The sequence below is a fragment of the Enhydra lutris genome, unplaced genomic scaffold (genome assembly GCF_002288905.1).
Source record: "Enhydra lutris kenyoni isolate GAN:26980312 unplaced genomic scaffold, ASM228890v2 scaffoldscaffold104, whole genome shotgun sequence".
Lineage (NCBI taxonomy): Eukaryota > Metazoa > Chordata > Mammalia > Carnivora > Mustelidae > Enhydra > Enhydra lutris.
This window is the reverse complement of record NW_019154188.1, coordinates 302,277-324,705: the sequence shown is the minus strand read 5'-3', so window position 1 is coordinate 324,705 and position 22,429 is coordinate 302,277.

Sequence of the window (22,429 nt, the reverse complement as noted above, 5' to 3'; positions counted from 1 at the left end):
TTTCCCATGGAGTCCTTGTGTGGCGATGAGTGTCACAATCCATTTTATTGGAATCGAGAACCCATTGCTATAGCTAAGATCTGGGTGTGACACTCCAGGTGACTGGGAACTGGAGGGCTATGCAAATAAGCCCATCTTCCCTAGCAATCAGCCCTGGGACTCTGTGAGGACTGAGCAGGAGGTCCTGGGGGACCTCTTCTGCTGGGCCATGGGGTCTGCCTCATTATCTGTGTGATAAGGACAGCCACTCAGATATTCAAGTTCAATGAGGTCCAGGGACCTTCTTTGTCCACAGGGAGAAAGAGAAAGAGAGAGCATACAAGCAAGAGAGTTAATCAACTCTCCCCTTAGAAAACTCTAAGTCATGCATGCAGGCACCTGGGACATCGAAAGGAAAGGGGTCCTGCCCTGCACGTCAGCAACGGAGCAACTAAGGCCCAAAGAGCGGAAGTGACTTGCACAAGGTCACCGAGAGCCTCGCCTGCGGACTCCTGGCCCAGAGCTCCTCCCTGCACTGCTACACCAAAGCTGGTCGAATTTGGCCTCTCATACTGAAGTTACTAAAACACAAGTTGTCAAAATATCAGCTACAAGAAGAGGCAAGAAGATTATATGCAAAAAAGAGCAACAATTTGGGTAGTCTTCAAAATTCTCCAATTGCTTAAAAATTAGTGTCTTCTTTAAAACATTCCCCTTGTCTAACATGTTATCAAATATTTTATGAAGTCACAGATCAAGTTGTTTCTGATATTTTTCAGGAGCTCCATGTCAAAAGCTGATGTTAATATTTTGTGAGAGATAGGGATGGTGGAACAAATGCAAAATCAATGCCATCTGTCTCCAGGAAACTCCTTGAGATTCCAGACATCAGAGAGACCTGACCCAAGCAGATTCGGGAGCCAGAACCCCTCCCTGCACAGGCAGAGAACGGTGGGAAGTAAAATGATTCCTTTTTGGTCAAAAGACATACTTTGGTTGTTAAAAAAAACAAAGGTAATAAGATGGAGCCATTTCCGGGTGATTCTTTCTTCTCTAAAAGCCTCAGCCCAAACACAAGTCTCTAACACAGTCCTCACACTTTGCAGCACGGTGGTATGTGGCTGCATAGCAAGAGGGACTTCCTCAGTGAACAAAGTGGAGATTGGGAACAAGTCAGTGAGGCTGGTCACTGGGGCTGCCCGTCAGCCCAGAAGCATTCACCTGTCCAGAGGCAGGGGACTGGTAACATGGTCTCCAAAGGCTCTTAAGAGGCCAAAGCTTTTGAGAAGGCTGGCTGAGCAGGCGCCCTACTTGGGCAGAGGGCATGGCTGGGAAGGTGGCTTCACAGACTCCCTAGGCAGACTCCCATGCAGTGTGGGCTTGAGAAATGGGCCAAGGTGGATCTGGAAGTCCAGGCGCAGGACACGCTGTGACCACTGAGTCAGCCATCTATTGGCCACGTCGTAGAGCCAAATGTCAACCCAGGTGGACATCTGTGCATGGGGCCACTCCAGCCCTGGGGTCCCTGGAGACTTCAGAGCCTTCTGAGCAGGTTCCCTTCCTACCTGGCATCATGGCCACTTGCGTCCGTCTTACCTCCATGGTGGCCCACGGCCTCGACATAAGGTCTGATGACGACATGTGTGTGAACGGGGAGAAATGGCAGGCTTGCAGTCTGGAGAAGTCTGGCCCACGGGTTTTCCTTATCACTGCCTATCACCGCTGCCGACCACTGTTGCAGGCCACACCGTACACAGCTCTGTGCTCTCCATGGCCCTGGGCACCAGGGAGGTTTGCTGGCCCAGTGCCCAGAGCACTCTACCCACTGTCCCAACTCCTCCCTCTGCTCAGGTCAGGTGTCTTCTCCCAGAGGGTGCTGAGTGGGTGCCACGAACAGCGAGCTGACAGCTTGCCACCACACCACTTCCTCTGACATGGTGCCCCATGGCAACTGAAGGGGCCACAGCTCTTGTCCTTTGCATTCTCTCTTTAGTCTGGTTTCCTGGGGGCTACCTTGGTCTCTTGGCTGGATTGGGGACCACTTTTGGTCAGAGACATTCGGTGGTAAGGGGTATCCACTGGACAGTCGAATCACGGCAGGTCTGCCAGAGGACATTCTGCAGATCTGCAGTCAGTCACGACGTTTACAATGAGCAAGGGGCCTCCGTGGCTGGACAAGTACATCTTCGTGTGGGCATGGCAGTCAGAACACTTGGTGACAAGTGGCAGGAACCATCCAAGACAGACCAGGGGAGTTTATGGGCTCAGTAGTCAAGCCCCAGGAAGGTTGGGGTCCAGCGGGGCCAGACAACAAGTGGGGTTGTCAGGATTCTCTCTCCCTCTGTCCTCTCCAGCTCCCCCCACGTGAGCAGCATGCTGTCACACATGTTTCCTCGCTATGGCTGGATGGTGGCCGCCAAGGGCTCACAGCTCCCAGCTTCCTAGGGTTGGAAGTGGTCATACGAAGTGGGGCCCCTCCCTTGGCTCTGCTGATTCGCTGGCTTGGATCCCCCGCCCCCACCAGCAGTAACCTCACCTCCCTCCAGGAGCCGCATGCTTGATGGAGGGTTCGAGATCGCCGAAGAGGAAGGATGCTGATGTTACAGAAGGGGCAGACCTGGCATTCCAGCAGAGTGAAGGATGCCCTTGCCAGGCACATTTAGAAGCCCCTCTTCATCGGGGCTCCTACACTGGCAAGAGCTAACCCTGTGTGAGGGCTGTTTACCCTTAATATCTGAATGGGGGCTTTTCCTGGCTTCATCCCAAACCGCAGAGAAGCTGGCAGGCAGTGGAGAGGGGGTGGTGAGGCAGAGGATCCCCTCTCCAGACAGATGTGCTCTGAACAGGGCGCTCAAAGCTTTGGCCGCAGAGGAACACAGTCGCCTCGATGAGTGTGTGCCTTTGCCGGCTGAGGCTGCCATAACGAAATACCACAGATTGGGGTGGCTTAGACAACGGACATTTACCTTCACACAGTTCTGGAGGCCAGATGTCCAAGATCAAGGTGCCAGCAAGGCAGGTTTCAGGCAGAAGGCTCCTTTCTGGGCTTGCAGGAGGCTACCATCTCCGTGTGCTCACATGACATCCATTCTGTGCGTGGGTGTGTGGGGAGGGAGTGGAGATCACTCCTCCTCTTCTTATAAGGACACCAGTCCCATCAGATTAGGACTCTACTCTTAGGACCTCAATTAACCTCATTACCTCCTAAAGACCCTATCTCCAAAAACAATCTAAGCAGGCATTGGGGTTAGAGTGTCAACATAACAGATGATGAAACGGGGGGGATACACTCAGTCCATAGCAGCGTACCAGGCACTGTGATGAGTGGGTGCAGAAGAAGAAGCCTGCAGGGATGCATCCCTTGTGCCCTTCAAATCACCAGACATTGCCCAGCCCTGGCACTGGGCTGAGGGCAGATAACACCTGCAGGAAAACAGGTGTGCAGAGGCAGACCCTCGTCGGGCCCCCTGACCATGCCCTACAAGCTGTCCTCCATCCTGTCTGCTACTCTAACACTCCCCACCCCTGGGAGCCGATCCTGAGATAGAGTTTAAGCTCCAGGTGTCTATGAGAGGGCTGGGAAGGAACAGTGCAGGATGAGGCCACCTGCCGGGCACCCTGTGTCACTGCAGAGCACACCACAGAGCAGCCCCACCCACAAGACGTGAAGCTAGGGTCCTGTCATCACTGCTGAAAGCTGCTTCTGGGGGTGTTGTCTCCTGTCTGTGCAGGCATGTTCTCCATGGCTAGAAGGACATGGAGGCAGAGTTGCAGGTACAAAGGGTAAGATCCTGCTGGTATGTGGACCCACTGTGAATGAGCCGGGGAAACACACACCACTGGTGGCAGACACACTCCCCAAGCAGGCACTTCCAGAGTGCTGAGAGTACCCCCAAGTGCGCAGAGATAGTGGACCCCCACTAGGGCTTAGTCCTAGTGGACAAGCCCAGGCTTCATTCAGAAATGTCCACGAGCCACCAAGGGGTGCTGGGTGACCCCGATGGGCTCCTGCCTGTCTCCTTGAGCTTGTGAAGCTACACGCCCAAGAAGCAGCGCTTGCCCCAGAGTACAATCTTCCTCCGGGGTCGGTGTGCACAGCAGGACGGGGACAGAGACTCAATCTACCAAGTTAAATCAAGTCAGATAATTCTCCCGTCTGCATCATAATTAACTTTACTTTATTCAGAGGAATACATTACAGCAAAATATTAAGGAACTTTCTTTAAGAAGAAAAGCATTTTCCTCACTAGTATTATTTTTAATGAGCTAAGTGATGTTAGTTTTGAAATTGCAATTGGGAGAGAAAGCACACACACAGAGTAATGGACAATTTTAATTTTCAACAATTGTGATTGTGAATAATGCTACTAATAGCTTTCACAGTGGTTTATATTCATTTGCCTAAAAGCCAAAGCCCAGACTTCTCTATTGAAGAGTGAAAAGATGACTGGGGCTGACCTGTGCATGTCTTGTGCATCCCACCCCCCGTCCTCTGGAAAATCGTTCTGGGCTGTACCCCTTTATCAGAACCATGGGGTGTTCTGGGCCCTTACTAGGAACTAGAACAGTTTGGGAAGAGGTTAAGTTTGGACCCTCTGGCTCACGAACAGAATTGAGCACGGGAGGCGGGGGAGGCTCATTCATTCCCTGCAAGTGACTCCCCAACTGCCACCAATTATGAATTGCTCTAACACAAAACATTCAAATGGACAGCAGCAACCCTCACACTGTGGGCTCCTTTAAAAAGAAGCCCCATTGTTCCCCAACCGCCTATTAATAGCTAGAAAAGACATCTGTTCCTAATTTGGTCTTCTCAAATCAAGAAATCTTCCCTGCACTTCCCTCTGGGGCCAGGATGAAATCAATCAAGTGACAAAATTCACCAAGCACCAGGCGCATTCCAGCCCGGAGCTCAGAGCCAGCTCTGCAATCGGACCCCAGCCACGCAGAGGCCCATGGCCAGAGGAAGCGAGCACCCTGTCCAGTGTCGACATCCTCCCACACTCGGGCAGTACAGAGACCACGAAGAAAGACCTCCATGTGGGCTAGTCGCACCCCCTTCAGTACTCAAGACCCCTGCTCCATCACCAAAGGCTGGCTGGTCTACTGGATTCTGACTCCAAGCATAGCTCCCCTTGGACTCAACCGGTGACAGGCAGCTCACCACCTACCAGGGGGACTCTGAATATCTGTGACTGCTAAACACACCCAAAACCCATCTCCCACAACAGGACTGATTCTGCTCTAAGAGACCAAATACTGCACAACAATCCTTCCCATGTCGGTCCTCTGACTGCTTGAGTAGAGATCCTTGCCTGTTGCCAAGACTCGTGTCTCGCTTTTTTTTTTTTTTTTAAAAGATTTTATTTATTTATTTGACAGAGAGAGATCACAAGTAGACAGAGAGGCAGGCAGAGAGAGAGAGAGAGAGGGAAGCAGGCTCCCTGCTGAGCAGAGAGCCCGATGCGGGACTCGATCCCAGGACACTGAGATCATGACCTGAGCCGAAGGCAGCGGCTTAACCCACTGAGCCACCCAGGCGCCCCATCGTGTCTCGCTTTGATACCTGCACAGCAGGGAGCTAGTTATGGACCCAAAGTCCAGAAAGGACAATGGAGCCTAGTGATATAAGCCACAGGGTGGCTCTCCCTCATTCCTGGGAGTGTTCCTATGCTCCCTTCCATGCCCACGCCTGTCGTTCCAGACTCACAGTCCACTCCACACCCTCCCCTGCCCCAGGGCCTTTGCCAGCTCTTTCCTCTGCCCAGCATGACTTTGTGCGGCTTCTTCATAGCTCGTCCCCGTCTCGTCCTTCAGATCGCAGTCCTCTGAGCAGCCTTCACTGACTGGCCTGCTAAAGGCAGCCCCCATCACGGCCAGGCATTACCCTTCTGGTTAGACGCTTTGCATAACAGTGAGCACTACATGCTTTCTTCTCTCTCAGCCACATATTCCTTCTCTGACCCCCGTTCCAGAATGTAAGACTGTGAATACACACAGGGTAAGAACTCAATAAATGCTGTCATCTGAAGAGAGAACAGCTCTACAGACAAAAGAATCAGCAGCCGGAGCCAAAGCCCAGAGAAGCCGCGGAGCCTACTGGTTCTAAGCAAAGGCTCTGGGTCGAGAAAGATCTAGGTTGGCCCGCTGTGTAGCCTTGGGCAAGTTACCTGACCATCCTTAGTCTTGGGATTGTCCTCATTTTGTGCGTGCAGAACCCGCGCAAAATGAGAACAATAAGATCTCATGCCCCCCACCTCCCCATGACGGGAGTGAGGAGGTGCTTGTGGAGCATTTGGTCCAAGAGCAGGTTCAGAGCAAACCCTCCATCGATGGGGCGATGGTGAGTTGTGGGGAACCTGGGGTCAGAGCCGGGGCTCCCAGGGGGCTCTGCATCTCAGAGGGAGACAAAGCAGGCTGGCTGGCGAGGAACATGAGCACTTCTGCCCCTGACAGGAGCACCGTGGCAGGAACTGCCCAGCCCCTTGGAGCTGCGGGTGGGACAGCCCACCACTGGGGCCCAGGCTGAGAACCTGCCCCTGGCCCAGCTGTTTCTCCCTGTTCTCCTCTTTTGTGCCCTGCGGAAGAGCGTCCAGCCCACTGCGGGCCTTGAGCTCAGAGGAGGGGACCAACAGCGGAGCAAATCCATAGCTGCTTTCATCTGCTGCTCGCGTCCCCTGAGAGCAAGGAGGCCAGTGAGAAAGGAACAGGCCTTCAGCATCCCTTCCAAGGAGGCTCAGAGCCCCCTCCTCTGCCAGTGTGGGTCCTATAGGAGGGGCTATGGGAGAAAGCAGATGCCCTGGAGAAATGGGCTCCCTGGGGCCTGCCTCCAGCCCCACAGGCCCAATGCCCCCCACGGCTCCTGGGCCTGAGCCAAGGCGCTTCCGTTGGCCCCTGGCTCCCCAGGACACAGCCGGAATTGTGCGGCCCGCGGCAGGCGCTAAGCCGCAGCTGAGGGGACAAGGCCCAGCTGTTCCTGGAGACAAGCGGGCAGCTTTCTTCCCACATGAAAAGGGGACCTGTGTCCCCTGGGGGAGGGGAAGGAGGAGGAGGAAAGGGGCCACGGGAGGCCCAAGCAGAGCTGTAAACACCCCTCCTCAAGGTCCCCTCTGTGGTCTGGAATGGGCCAGGTGGGGCCAGGAAGTGGAAGGCAGCAAGTGCTCTTGAACAAACTTCCTAGTCTGGGCCCTGGCTGGGGCCTGAGGCCCAGCCTCTGGTCCTGACCCCTGTGTGACCTGGGCCAGTCCTTTTCCCACCCTGGCCCCATGCTCTCCACTGTAAAGGGGGAGTTGGAGCGTTTTTCCTATGATCCTGCAGGGAAGGGGGTGGACCATTTCCTTGGGAAGGCTGGTTGCCCTGCATGAAGAGGAAGGGATGTTGGACCCAGGACAGAGGACACAGGACACGTGGTCTGAATGGCACTGCAGCAGGACCCTGCCTCTGTTTGGCAGGTAGCACGCTCCAGGGAGCACCGCGGGCAACCAGGCACATGTGTGAACCCCGAGGCCCCAAGAAGGCCCCCAAGATGGCGCTGATTGCCGAGTTAGGACAAACTCTGTCCTGGGAGCCCCAGAGCACCGTCACAGAATATGACGGCCTTCCGAGCCCTCCCTCTGAAAACTGACGAAAATTGTCCAAGGCAGATCATTTTTTGGTCTCTTCCTCCTTGGGTCTTATCATTAATCATATACCTTATTCTTTAGAAATAAGGAATCCTAAGACATCCACACATTCTGATACCAGTTCCTTCTTACACACACACACACACACACACACACACACACACACACACTCCCCAGGGCAGCCCGGGGCAGGCTTATCCCCCTGGGGACTTTACTGCAGGTTCCAGGTCTGGGTGAAGACAGTTTGGACGACCTTCATGAGTGCCAGGCCCTTCCAGGCTCAGCGACAGAGCACAGAGATCCACCCTCCCAGGAGGGCACAGTCGGCACAGAAGAGGGACCGACAGTGTAACAACAGGGTTGGAAGAGGAAACCATGAGCACATCGTGGGGAGCTTCTAGAAGGGGACTGGGCCTTATTAAAAACAACTATGAATCGCTATTTGGGGAGTGATTTTCAGTCGGGGAGAAAGACCTGGACAGATAGTGCCAGGACTCTTCAAGTCGTAGCTGACAGAAAACTGGAGTCCTGGAGCATCAAACAGAAAAGGAAGGGACTGGCCATGGAAGTGAGGAGCATGGGGGTGCACCTCTCTCCAGGCCTGGCTGAGCCAGGGACACGAACAACATCCTAAGATGATCTTTCTATGGGTCAGCTCTGGTTTCTCCCGAAAGGGTCAGGGATGGCTCTGGCTACCACAGAGCCCACCACCGTGGGGACCAGAGCATGCTACCTTCCTGATGATTCTGGCCAGACTCCTCCTTGCAGCATGGACGTTACATCTAGCCAGGACCCTGTGCGTCCCTGAGCTCGTTTCCACAGACGGGGGTCCGAGTGTTCCAACTGGCAAGGTCTGAGTCACGTTCACATCTCCGAAGCTGAGAAGTGGAGTCAGCCCCACACCCCCCGTAAGCACAGGGTGTGGGGGAAGCGATTATCTCCATATGGTAAGAGTTGTAGGGTTTTTTCCTTTAAAATCAGCTATTCCTTATAAATGAGAACAGCATGCCGGTATCGCCCTTTCCCGCAATGGGGGGGTGGGTTTAGGGTAGCTGCAATCTGCAAGAGTGGAGAGAATGAGGCTAGCATGAAGAGAAAGGGAGAGAAACAGCTAGAACAAGCATGCTGATTGATTCATTTGAGTCCCTAGATCAAGCTGTGCCTGAAATCTATTTGAGTTATGCGAATCAATAGATTTGTTTCTTGTTTGTTTTACATGGTGTGAATGGGTTTTCTGTCACTCGCCACCAAAATAAAGACATGTTTAAATCCCTGCCCTCCCACCTACGGGGTGAGCTCCAAATGATCAGAAATCATACCTTCTCCCTCTCTGGATACCCAGCACCCGGCACAGGGTCTGGCACGGGTGGGAGATGCTAACTGAGCGGTTGTTGAATGAATGAAAAGTATCAACGGGGATGAGGAGGTTTCTCTGCCCACTGCCCTCTGCAAGCTCTCCACACTCGTGGAGCCCATTGCTGTGTTCACCGCACCTGCACACCGGGCACCTTTCCCATCCCCCACGACATCCTCAGACTCTGGCAGGACGGGGTCTGGCCCCCGTCCAACAAGAAGAATGAGGGCTAAGGATAGTGTCACCCAGCCTTCTCTCCTCAGGGCTTGTCCTTTGTTGCATGTTGATTAAAATGTTTTTAAGATACCCGTTTATGATACTAGTGAGCCACCTTTTGGACAGGTGGCGTCCACGCCTCCTCAGAGGGTCCCCTTCTTCGGAGTCTCCCTACAAAGCTGCCCGTGTACCCAGGCACCCACTGATAAAGGGCTTCTGCAAAGCAAGGCAGGCAAAGCCTCGGACATGTTTTAAGAGTGAGATGGAAATCGTTAGCTCCCATTTTAATTTAACAAGCCCAATTTTATAAATAAGAGTGAATTTTCCCAAGCTATTATATCTAATTATGCATTTACATCAATTCACATTATGCGGTTGATGAAATGTTAATACCAAAGGCAATTTTCTGCTGACGGGTGGCATGGAGAAGAGCTTTCTTCACATTACAAGTCAATATTTTTGGAAATAATTACCCAGTTTCTCACTAGAGTCTGCACTGACTAACCCAGTAGCTGTGTCTACACAGCCCCCAACTTGAGATGCTATGAGAGGAAATCCCCTGACAGGCAAGGAAGATGGGAGAGACCACAGGCGCCTGAGTGAGGGGTCCTGGTGGCCTCTGGTGGCTGGCAGAACAGGCTTTGCCCAGACTCCACCTCGTACCAGTACCAGGTCCTTTGATTATGTTATTACTAAATTGGGCCACAGCTCAGATTTTCATCTGCGAGGGGAGAATGACACTAGGTACTCTCTCCTAGGGCGTAAATGCATTTATGCCTTCACTCATTTGTTTGTTCAAGGAATGTTTGTTCAAGGTAATGATGATTATATGGAGGAGGGCGAAGAATTCGGACATCCTGACGGGCCTGGCGGGCCCTCTTGGTCCCCAGGGGCAACACCTCTCAGGACTGATGGAGGCCAGCAGCCACAGAGCCTGAGGGACCACCAGAAGGACCACGCTTCAGCAGAGAGCCCCAGCAACGCTTCACTGGGCTTCCTCCCCATGGGAAGTGAGTGCTAGGGCCAGGGGCCAGGGGCCTCCTCAGCATCAACCAGCAAGGGGTGGCAAGGATCAGGACGGGACGGCCGCCGAGGAGGTGAAGAGAAGCGGGTGATCTGAGAGACATCTCAAGGGTCAAATCACAAGCCGCTCCCTCCCTCCTGGGGGCAAGGGAGAGAAAGGCGCTGTGATCTCTCCAGCTGGGCTGCAGGGAAGTCAGGCCAGTTGCTAAGCCAGAGAGAACTCCCAGGTTCACAGGACACCAGGCTTTGGAGAGGGCCAGGCTGTCAGGTCCCGTGGGACATCCACGCAGAAGTGCACACCCACAGCGGAGCACCACCAACCGGAGCTGGAGAAGAGGGCCCAGGCCCAAGCCACGAGGACTCCGAGACTCAGAGGCTGGGCGAAGACAGCCGCCAGCCCTCGGGGAGGCAGGTGGCACAGCCAGTGCAGGAGAAGGGATGTGCGTGAGAAAGAAGAGCATGCCCAGCTGTGCCGAGTGTGTAGAAGCTCAAGCTGAGAACAACAGTGTCCCTTAAACTTGAGAACACTGACATCCTGAGGTTTGTGAGGTTTGAGGTGCCACTGCGGTGAAGGAATGGGGTGCGAGGCAGGCGTAGGAGGACTGGACAACCGGGACGCAGACGGACCTGCCCCCGAGGGAGGGAAGCGAAAGGCAGGTGGCGGTCTCTGTCAGCCTCAGCAGGAAGGCCCCAGGAACGAGACCAGCCCTCCTCCCCGCCAGCCTGGGCCTCTCGAGCCCAGGAATGAGGAGTAAAGCAGGCACTGCAGGACCCTTCTTCCCGCATGTGAGCCTAGCCTCCTCACCTGTAAGTGGGGGAGGAATTCTAGACACAGGTGGCCGTGAGGGTGACAGGGCGAGGAGCCTGGCTGGCACCAGCACCAGGCCCCATCCCTCCAAGGCAACTGCAGAGCCAGCTCCAGTGAGAGACCTCCGACTGAAAAAAAAGTCAGATTCAAGAACATCCTCACCCAAACTTGAAATGGACAGAAACTTCAGGTGAGTCTGAAAACTCCACAGGGCCATGTCTCATAGGAATCTCTAGTCTCGCAAGTATCCCCAGAGGGTACACAAGGGTGCTGCCCGCTCTCTGTCCGTGTCTCCACAAGGCGTGGGGGAGACTGGGCTAGGGCCACACCAGAGTCTTGCTGGGCGGGGGCGGCGGCTGGGGCTGGCCGGGGACGAGGCATGCTAAACTGACATGGAAAACCGGACCCTGTAGGCCAGGGTGTAGCCAACAGACCCCAGAGGTTTATTTCTGTAGTGGAACCAACATTGAAAAATTAGATCCTGCAGAGAAACCTGGATTTGCCAGCTTCACCAGAAACACTGAAGAATCAGGTCCCACAGACCGAGGGCACGAAAGCAAAGGTGGCCCCAGTCCCGGCTCCTCCCCAGCATCTCCCCCAACGGCCCCTTCCCGCTTTACATGTCTGCCTGGGCCCTGAAGGCTTCAGGCCTTGCCCCTAGAAGAGAGATATGGAGTGCAGCTTCCAGGAAGCATGCGGGGACAGAAGGCACTCCTGCAACATGGACAGCTTGGCCCTCTTCCGCAGCTAAGACAGGGCCTGCCCAGAGTCCCTGTCCACTCACGCCCTAAGAGCAGCCAGGAGGAGAAGGGGGACTGGCTAAGGGGGAACAAGTCAGGGAGGGGAGTCAGCTCAGGTCTGCAGTCCCGGGGGGATGTGTGCCATTAAAAGGAGAGAAGGAGGGGAGAAAGGAGCAGAAATAGAGGGAGGGGTGGGAGAGAGGGAGGAGGAGAGAGAAGGAATAAGGGAGGAGGAGGAATAGAAGAAGGTGAGGCCAGGCAGAGCAGTCTCTGGGCTCCTGTTCAATGCCCATAGGAGGGCCAGCAGCCACGTGGCTGCAACTTGTCACCCTGCCTTTGTGCATGGTGCACGAGCCTGCACACACTGTCCATATGCATGCACACTGTCTGTGCACGGGCTGTCTGGGCATATGCACACCATATACACACATCAACGCTGGCTGTCATGCCAGTTGTCCATATACAACACACACACACAGGCCAGGCTGTCTGCACACCAGTGCCCCATCTGCACACACATGAGAGGCACACCGTCTGCACACAGGTACACTTGTGCACACACACACACAGGCCAGGCTGTCTGCACACCAGTGCCCCATCTGCACACACGAGAGGCACACCGTCTGCACACAGGTACACTTGTGCACACACACACAGGCCAGGCTGTCTGCACACCAGTGCCCCATCTGCACACACATGAGGGCACACCGTCTGCACAGAGGTACACTTGTGCACACACACACAGGCCAGCTGTCTGCACACCAGTGCCCCATCTGCACACACATGAGAGGCACACCGTCTGCGCACAGGTACACTTGTGCACACACACACAGGCCAGGCTGTCTGCACACCAGTGAACCATCTGCACACACATGAGAGGCACACCGTCTGCACACAGATACACTTGTGCACACACACACAGGCCAGGCTGTCTGCACACCAGTGCCCCATCTGCACACACATGAGAGGCACACCGTCTGCGCACAGGTACACTTGTGCACACACACACAGGCCAGGCTGTCTGCACACCCACACACACACAGGCCAGGCTGTCTGCACACCAGTGCCCCATCTGCACACACATGAGAGGCACACCGTCTGCACACAGGTACACTTGTGCACACACACACACAGGCCAGGCTGTCTGCACACCAGTGCCCCATCTGCACACACGAGAGGCACACCGTCTGCACACAGGTACACTTGTGCACACACACACAGGCCAGGCTGTCTGCACACCAGTGCCCCATCTGCACACACATGAGGGCACACCGTCTGCACAGAGGTACACTTGTGCACACACACACAGGCCAGCTGTCTGCACACCAGTGCCCCATCTGCACACACATGAGAGGCACACCGTCTGCGCACAGGTACACTTGTGCACACACACACAGGCCAGGCTGTCTGCACACCAGTGAACCATCTGCACACACATGAGAGGCACACCGTCTGCACACAGATACACTTGTGCACACACACACAGGCCAGGCTGTCTGCACACCAGTGCCCCATCTGCACACACATGAGAGGCACACCGTCTGCGCACAGGTACACTTGTGCACACACACACAGGCCAGGCTGTCTGCACACCAGTGAACCATCTGCACACACATGAGAGGCACACCGTCTGCACACAGGTACACTTGTGCACACACACACAGGCCAGGCTGTCTGCACACCAGTGAACCATCTGCACACACATGAGAGGCACACCGTCTGCACACAGGTACACTTGTGCACACACACACAGGCCAGCTGTCTGCACACCAGTGCCCCATCTGCACACACATGAGGGCACACCATATGCACACAGGTACACCTGTGCGCACACACACATGTCCTCCCTGCATCCATGCTGTCAGTACACATAACACAGCATGTGCCCACCTCCTGCATCCTGATAGCACACCCCTGGGACCCCAGGCCCTGGATAAAAGGGTTGGGGTAGAAGACCAGGACCCACGTGGAGAGTGAGCCTGCACCAGATACTCTTTGAGGGGACAGGCCGCAGGGTGTGTGCCAGAAGAGCACAGTGACAGAAGTCGGCAATGCCTGGAGCCAGGACCCAGGGGTGGCCGTCCTCCCAGTTCCCCACTGCCCAGAGATGCGGTGCAGGTGTGGGGAGATCTGTGCCCCTTTGTCAAGCCTCCAGCTTTACTTGAGGCGCACTCTGCCACTCTCTTACCACCAAGCACCCCCTGTTCTGTCATCCTAAGCTCTGTCACCTTGCACAAATGTGCCCTCCAACAGCCCCTTCCCCACAACTTGGCCACCATGGTCTTGCCCCAGCCATCCCCAGCTAGGGGTTCCAGAAGCCATGCCACCTCCCTCTTGCCTCAGCACTGCGGAGACCCCCAGTGTCAATGCCCACCAGGGCACCCACCAGAGCCTGCTTCTCTTTGTTCCAGCTTGCCTTACCCTACCCAGCAGCAGAGCCCTCTCTGAGCCGCACCCCCACCAGGGGGTCTAAAAAGGCTGGCCAGGCTGGGTTGAAACTCTGAAAACCACCTCTCTAAAGTGCATGGAGCAGATCACAACTGGACAAAAATTCTCACGCCCGTTCTCTGCCCTTGCCAGCTCCCTGACCTGAAATGAGCAGGACAGGGTGTTCTGTTTGTGGGGACAGCTGGGAGCTGAGCCAGAGAGAAAAGGAAAGGGGCACAGGCCAGTGTGGACAGAGGCCTGGTCTCTCCCCAGCCTCATACCTCTTCCCAAACAGAGAACCTTACACAACAGCTTTTTTTTTTTTTCTTGGAAAGGGAAAAATGACATTTTGAAACATTACTGTGAAAAATTAATTTTGGTCTGAAGCATCAAAGACATTTTGCAAACAAAACCAGGGCATTTTGTGGCTGGCGACTGCCCGAGTTTAAAGCCCCAGGTGCCCGGCCCAGTCAACAGGCCCCAGGGGGCGTAGGGACCTCACCCACCTGCAACTGTTCTCCTGGGGGAAAGCGTGGCCCAGCTCCAGAGCCCAGGGGGACGGGAGAGTAATCACATGCGTGCAAAGCCAAGGCAGCCCCCGGCTCCTCAGGCAGGGTGACCTCTTGTCAACTTTGGACAGGAACACAAATCTACCGTCACTCTGGATCGGCCTTGATTGGATCAAAATCCCATTGGAAAACGGGGGGGGGGGCAATAAAACCTCCAGAATTGATATTAAACCACTGACATTTCACAAACCGAGAGGCTCTGGCAGCTGCCAGTCTACTGGCAGGAGGACCTCTAAAGGGGCAAGTCAAGCGTGAAGGTCACGGCGGTGCCGAGGAGCCTCTCCCAGGCCTGGGCATCAGCACAGAGGGCCGGGGCACAGCTGGCCAGGGCCCAGCATGCCCAGGCCAGGGTGGACGCCCCTGCCTGGCGGTCCTGTCCCTTCTGGACCCATGCATTTGCACAGGTGCACCCCAGCAAGAGAGATGAGCTGACCTCCGGGGCCATCCAGACCAGACACTCCGGGGCTCTGAAGCCAAAGATAATGTCAAACCTGGAGCTTGTGCCTGCTCCCTTGACCCCAGTGGTACACCTACCATAGCCCAACAGTGGGGAGGAGCCCCTATTCAGGAGGAAACCAGGACCAACAGACATTCCTTTGAGAAACGCACTGGGAACTGTGCAATTGCCTCAGCTTCCTGTGGTCCAGCACACACTGAGTCCCTGCTACATGCCAGGCCAAGTGTCTGGGTAGGTCCAGACCAGCGTTCTTTTTCTGCAGGTAACCCAACTTGGGCAGGAGCACGGAGACAGGCTCAAACAAGGCACTGCCAGAACCAGGCACCTGTGCCTACCCCTGTACCTGGACAAGGAGGGGGACCCAAGAGCTCTCATGTTTACGCTCAAACACTGCCAACTCTAGGTACAGACCTACAGGTGCTGGCCTCAAGGGGAAAATGAGAGAAGGAAGCCCTCTCCAGAGCTCAGGGAGCCCTAGAAGCCACTCCAGAGTTGGTAGATGCTGCCGTGTGCCTCCCGCCCCCCACCCACAGCAATGGCACATGTCACTTCACCATGACAACATGCTTCCTGGCAAAGCCCAGATGCGGCCTCAGAGTATTCCCCAACACAGAGCCCCAGTGGAGGCCAGCACCTCATGGAGTCATCCTGAGAGATGATAGCAGGTCTGAGCCTTCTTGAAGTGAGAGTTTCCTGGGGGCATGAGGGGTTCTGAGTGTGGACGGGAGGAGGAGATCATGAGGAAGTCTTCCTGGAGGAAGAGTCTGGAGGCAGGAGTCAGTCAGAAGAGCTAGTGGGTAGGCAAGGGAGCATACCCTGGGCTGAGCAGGGATGGTGGGGCAAGACCACAGGGCTGGGCCTGCAAACTGGACTGCAGGAAGTCCAGCCCTGGGACTCCTAGGTGGGGCTGGAGGTGACCCTTCGCCGGACCCTCAGGTTCCACGTCAGCTCAGGATGGAGGTGGGGGACGGAGAGCCCGTTCCGTTCCCTCACTCTCCAGAGCCAGCCACAAGATGTGGCACCAAGGGCGGCACCACTCGGCCATGGGGTGTAACCGCCCATGGGCTGCAGTGCCTCCGGATGGCTCCAGGTCCCCCGTGGGGTTGCTCTGTTCAGAAGCTTCTAGGTGGCAGTCCGGAAAGATGTAGAAAGATGCCCAAACCTTAGGGTCCTGGAAATAGAACCATCTGATAGTCAGACAGGGATTTCCTGAGCTGCTCTGGGGGCCCCAAAATGCAGGGGACACAGGACCATAATGACGAGTCTTCCCCCATGACAATTCACAAAGCTACTTTGTGGACATCAGCTCTTTTGACCCCCACAACAGCCCTGGGAGGTAGGGATCACAGTGCCCTCCGATGGGGAGCTAAGGCTCAGCTCAGCATCAGGGAGAGACTTGGCCCTGTCCTACCAGGCTTCCATCACCCTATCGCTGCCCCCCTAGCACTGCACCCAGGCCTGTGTTTTCTGGTCCACATGAGGCCAACTCCTCAGAAGGCTTCCCAATCCCAGACATAGGGAGGCTGCCACAGACACCTCTGGCCCCCAAAAACATCTCCCCTGGAACCATCAAACAACCTCTCACCGCGGGGTCTCGAGACCTTGCTGTGGGTCCAGAGAAAGCACTGGAGCCAGAGCCCTGACCCTCAGGCTGACCCCTGGCCATTACAGCCAGCTCTGTGTTTCTAATCACCATCCTCACCATTAAGGTGAAGAAAGCACATAGGGAAATAACAGGGTTTTATCTCAAACCGATCGATCTGCTCAGATCCGTCTGGCCCCGGCCTCTTAATTCTCCATAATGTCAAAGCAATTTTTGGTTAAGTATACAGTCTGTCCTCTACTAAATTAAACTAATAGATCTAGTGGGAAATAAAACCCCAAGTGTACTGAGAATATTAAAAATTAAAAAAAATAAACTTTTCATGGGTCTGTAAGATTTACTTTGGCAAGTAAATCTTAAGTAAGTAACTTAAGTAAATTAAGTAAGTAACACACAGACAGGCTATAATAAGATCCATTAGGGGACACTCAGCTCCACCGGTCACCTCCCTGCAGGCCGCATGACCCGCCCAGGCACCCAGGCTTGAGGGTGGCCAGGCAGTTCCCTGAGGTCCCCCACCCACAACCTCCTGACCCAGAAGCCAGCAGGACACACTTCAGAATGCGGACCAAGGCTTCTGGTCCTGAGTCTCACAGGCCCTTTAGCTCAAAAGCCAATGCTCCCATTCCCCCTGCACTTAGCACAGCTGGGATACCCTCCTTACAGGTAAGAAAAGTGAGGCTCCAAGAGGCCAAGGCAACACCAAGGTATGAACAGGAGCCCACTGGATTCCGCAACCCTGGACACCACCTTGCTTTGCTTTGTTTTGTTCGGTTTGGTTTTGACTTAATTTTTCATTGAGCCCTCAATAACCAAGCCACGAAGCAGGATCTTGCTCCCATGAAGCTCTTCAGAGCAGGGTCTGAAGCCTCAGAGCCTGCCCCCCTGCTATTCCTGCCAACCCTGGCCCAGCACCTTCGGGCGTGTGCATGGGAGAGAGGATGCATATGCAGGAGAGGGAGGAGCTAGGGCAGGAATTAAAAATCCCACTTTGCAGCTGGGGAACCTGAGCCTCAGGGGCTTTCCTACCTGCACCTCAAGGTCCTTCCACATGTGGCTAGAAGCCTATGTGTGCCCTCACCTGCCTGCCTCACCTCCCCCCAGCCCCACTGTGCACCCCTCTCCTAGGAGGCTCTGCCACCTTCTTCCCTCCAAGTGCCCACCCTGCCCAAACCTTGGCCTTCACACTTGCTGTGTCATCTGCCTGAAACATTCTGCCTCCCCCAGGGCTCTGCCTCACTGACCACTACAGGTCTTTCTCTGCCCACGAGCTCCCACTAGGTACGTCTGTGTGTGCGCGTGTGTCTGGGCCGCGGGTCACAGGTTACACAAAGCTAAAACGATTAGGCTTAGGTTTTGTTTCTCCTCTGCAGGTGTATCTCTGCCCCCTTCTGGGCTGAAATGCCCATTCCCTGCAGGCGGGAAGCTACAGACTCCCCACACCCTACAGAGTCCCCGCCGACACCTATGTGCAGGGTAAATGAAAACTGGGCTCTCAGGACACATTGGCTGGATAAATGTTTGAGGCGAAGCAGGCTCTGCCTGGAGTTTCTCCTCTCATTCCATCTCTCCAGGCAATCCACAAGCCTAATCAATCCTGTCTCTGACAAGCAAACAAGCAGCCCCAGGCACAGGGGACCCAGAGCAGTGACACCAACGCAGCAATGACAGGCCAGACCTGGGACTGTGAGCCAAGCCTGCTTCTCAGAGTGCGCCTGGGCAGGACCAGGGGCAAGGCCAGGCCCACCTCCCTGACGGCCCTGAGGTACGATGCGAGCCAAGGACCCTCTCTTGTCTCCCTGGGATGGCAGGGGCCAGAGCCCCGCTCTCATCCTCCTGCAAGGAGGAGGGGTAGAAGAGGACAACAGGAACCCAGGACCCAAAACGAGTTTTTCCACCTGCCTCCCCCCATGTCTTAGGGGCAGCCAGGGTGCAGAGAAGGCCACCCTCTGCCACCTCCATCTGGAGACACTGACCTGAGGTTTGCCCTTGGAGAGGAGTAGTCCTGGGGCTGGACTTCAGGCCTTTATCCCCTGACAGTGACGGCCACTGAATGACTAAAGTGGCCAAAAAAAAAAAAGTCCCCATAAATCTGGTATTTTCCTTTAAGCTGTCAGGTACACAGAGTATGCCAGGATTATTGATAGAAAAGTTTATGGATGGGCTGCATCTTAAAATCAAAATACATTACCCCAAATCAATGTTGCGGTGTGTGGTATGGGGAGGACAGGAAAGGTCACTGAGACACGAATATCGAAACCAAAACTCCAAGAGGACCTGAGCATTAAAATAAATATATTTTGAAAGTGAGTTCCAGGAAACATATTCACTTAGGGCTGTAATTTAAGGGTACTTTCACGAAAGGCTGGGCACTCTTTTTAAATGGTGCTTTTTGAAGTGCCTTTGAGAGTCTAGTGAATACATCCACAAAATGGTATTGACAAGCGCCACACACCCCAGCTGGCAGCCCGATGACGGGAGCGCGGATGACAACAGGCAGGACAGGGCAAGGGTGACCATGGGCGAGCACCCAGCATGGGTGAGTCCAGGACAGGGAGGGCCTAGTGGTCACGCCACAGGAGGGCCCACTTCCAGGTCCCTGTACACTATGATCCTGCAGGCATTCTGGAGCCTGTGAATGGACAGAGGGAGAGAAAAACCTTGGGGTCCCACGGTTACTGTTACTACTACTACTACTGTTACTACCCACCCATGGACACTCAGGATCAGAGACACAACCTTCTGAAATGCTCTTAGAAGTCCACCAGTGAAGAAACCAGCTTCTTGTCACATGACCAACATTTCCTCTAAACAGGGCATCTTTGTGGGGACCCAAGGGACACTTTGGCAGTTGCTAGGGGTGAGTGGGGTGAGTTACCATGTCCTCAGAGAGAAGTTTCCTTTTGAGAAGGGAACCAGAGAAACCACACACGTGCTCCATCACAGATGCCTTCTTTACAGCCCCCAACTGAGACCTCTTCCCACGTCTCGACACAATGAGAAGGAACCAGCTCCCTTGCAGAAAGCGGGGCAGAGGCCAAACATCCCTTCCCGCCACAACTAACAGCACTCCTAGTTGCAATGTTACTGAGCCTAAGCAAGGGCTGGCCTATCTGGGCCTTAGAGACACAGAGAGGGAAGGCACAGCGGCCGACCTCCCAGGCTGCCAGAGGGGACAGAAGAAAAAACAGACCCGCTGGATACAGAACCCCTGTGCACTTTTCAAAAAGCAAGGAAGAAGCTGCAAGGCAGGTCAGGCGGCCATCAACCAAGGACAGGGAGACCCTGCCCTCCATACCAACAGCACATACAGAGACCAGAGTGTCACCTGGAGTAGGGAAAAGTTGAATGTTTAGGTTAAGAATTAGGACCCCAGACTAAGACAGACCTGGGCCAAAGCTCTACTCTGCCACTTACTGGCTGTGTGACCTGGGGCTAGTTCCTTAAGCTCTCTGAGCTTCAGCCACAACATTTCTAAAATACAGTGAAATCACAGTGTCTACCCCCACAGAATTGTTACAGGGGTTAAATTAGCTCTTTCATTCACTCCACAAATATTTATAGGGTTTACTCTATACCATACCCCACCTAGGTGTCAGAGATGTGTCAGTGAACAAAGCAGTGAAACAACCCCATCCTAGTAGAGACTACAGGCCACAAACAAGAAACACAAAAAATAAGGATGTTGTACCATATGTTGGAAGGCATTTAGAACTAAGGGAAGGAGAAAAAAAGGAGAGCAGGGTGAGGGGAGTGCCGGGGGAGAGAGCATGCAGACAGCAGTATAAAAACGGTGGTCCCAGGATCCTAGTTGAGAAGGCGACTTCTTAACTAAAGCCAGAACAACATGTCGGAGTTTGTGAAGTAGGTGTGGGGAAGGAGCATCCCAGTCAAATGATACAGCTGGTGCAAAGGTCCTGGGGTGGGACCACAGTGTGTTGCACTGTAGTAAGGAAGCCAGCGTGGCTAGAGAGAGTCATCAGGGAAAGGACACAAAAAGTATGAAGACATAGTGATGGAGTGGAAGACAAAAGCAGATAGTTTGACCTTGTCAGACATTGTAAGGCCTCTGGTATTAATCCTGAGTGCAAAAAGAGCCTCTGTAGGATTTTGAGCAGAGAAAGAGTGATCCAATATCATAGTGAGAACTAATACATGGAAAGTATATAACCAGAGCCTGATACATGGAAAGCATGTGAAAGAACATGGCCACTATTCTTGTTAATAATAACACCAGCTCATGAAGCAGTCAAGATATAGCTTACCCCACAGGTGGTTCAGGTTTAGAAGACTCACAGATCTAATGGGGAACCAAGGTATAACTCCCTCTACCTGTGGGAATTCTCCCCTCGTGTATCCCTGATCACTGGCCATCCATCTTTGCTTGGATCTGGTGTCAGGACAGGAGATGGCTGTGTCCCCAGGCAGGCCCCCTGCCCTGTGGGCTAGCTCTTGCCATCGGAGCTCTGCCTGGAATCAATCCCCAAATGAATGTGCTTTCCTAGAATCCCCTCAAGGTCCTGAATCTCCTTAGCACAGTGCAAGTCTGCCCCCTCCGTTCAGAAACTAAGGACAGCAGTGGGGCCCACAGGGTCTTCCATTCAGCAACCCAAGGCAGGTTCTAAAGGGAGGTGGGATTTCTAACGGGAAGCCCCTGGCCCTAGGGGGATGAAATGACCGAAGGCAGCTGGCAACTGCCTCCGTGGGTTGGAGTCCCTGCAGAGAAACTATAGAAATAAGAGAAAGACCCTCGACATTCCTCCCTTCTCAGCCAGGGCTCCCTAGTGGAGCAGCAATGGCCTGAGGGGGTGGGAATGACTCCCTGGGTCACAGATGAGGATACAGAAAGCCAGGCCCAGGAAGGGTAAAGGGCACAGTGTCCAGGGGTATCCTATTGGTAAGACAAAGCTTAGGAAAGGACTGAAGCTACTTCCCCACCGAGAGTGTGCCCTGGGCAGCATGCACCAGATCTGCTGCCCTGAACTATCTGCCCTCTGGGTTTCCTTCTCCCTGGCTCTTGGGGAACACTCTGGTGGTGCCTCCAGAAAGCTGGCAAGCCAAGCTGGAAAACAGAAACGTCAACCATCCACCGGTGGGGGCCTCCTGTAGGACTGAGCTGAGAGGTTGGGGCCAGGAAGATAGGGACAGAGAAACTGAAATCTGGGATTCAGGTCTCCCATGGGAAGGGAAGCAAGAGAGACCCAAGCCCAGTTGCGGGACTTGCCCCTACAACTGTGTGCCCATCGGAACCAGAAGCCGGCCCTACACTCCCCCTTGGAGGCCAGACTGCACTCCCGCAGAGAGCTGGGGAGGGACAAGCTCCTGGTGAAGGCTGGGAGAGGTACAGGGATGCGGCGGGGGGTGGGGGGGAGATGCAGGGACGGGGGATGGGCTTCGGAAAGCTCCCTGGACCCGACCTCTTGCCGCCTTAGGATCCCCTAGCTTTGCACGGGTAAAGAGAGGGCCGCGAACGGCGAGGAACGAGTGGGCATGCATGGGCCAACGATTTAGGTGCAGGAACCCCACCCCCGCTCGGAAACCTCCGGAGCCCTGAGTCGTGCTGGGCGCTCCCCACCCCACCCCACCCCCGCCGCCTCTGCCGTCACTCACGGCCGCTGCTAGCTGGCTCGC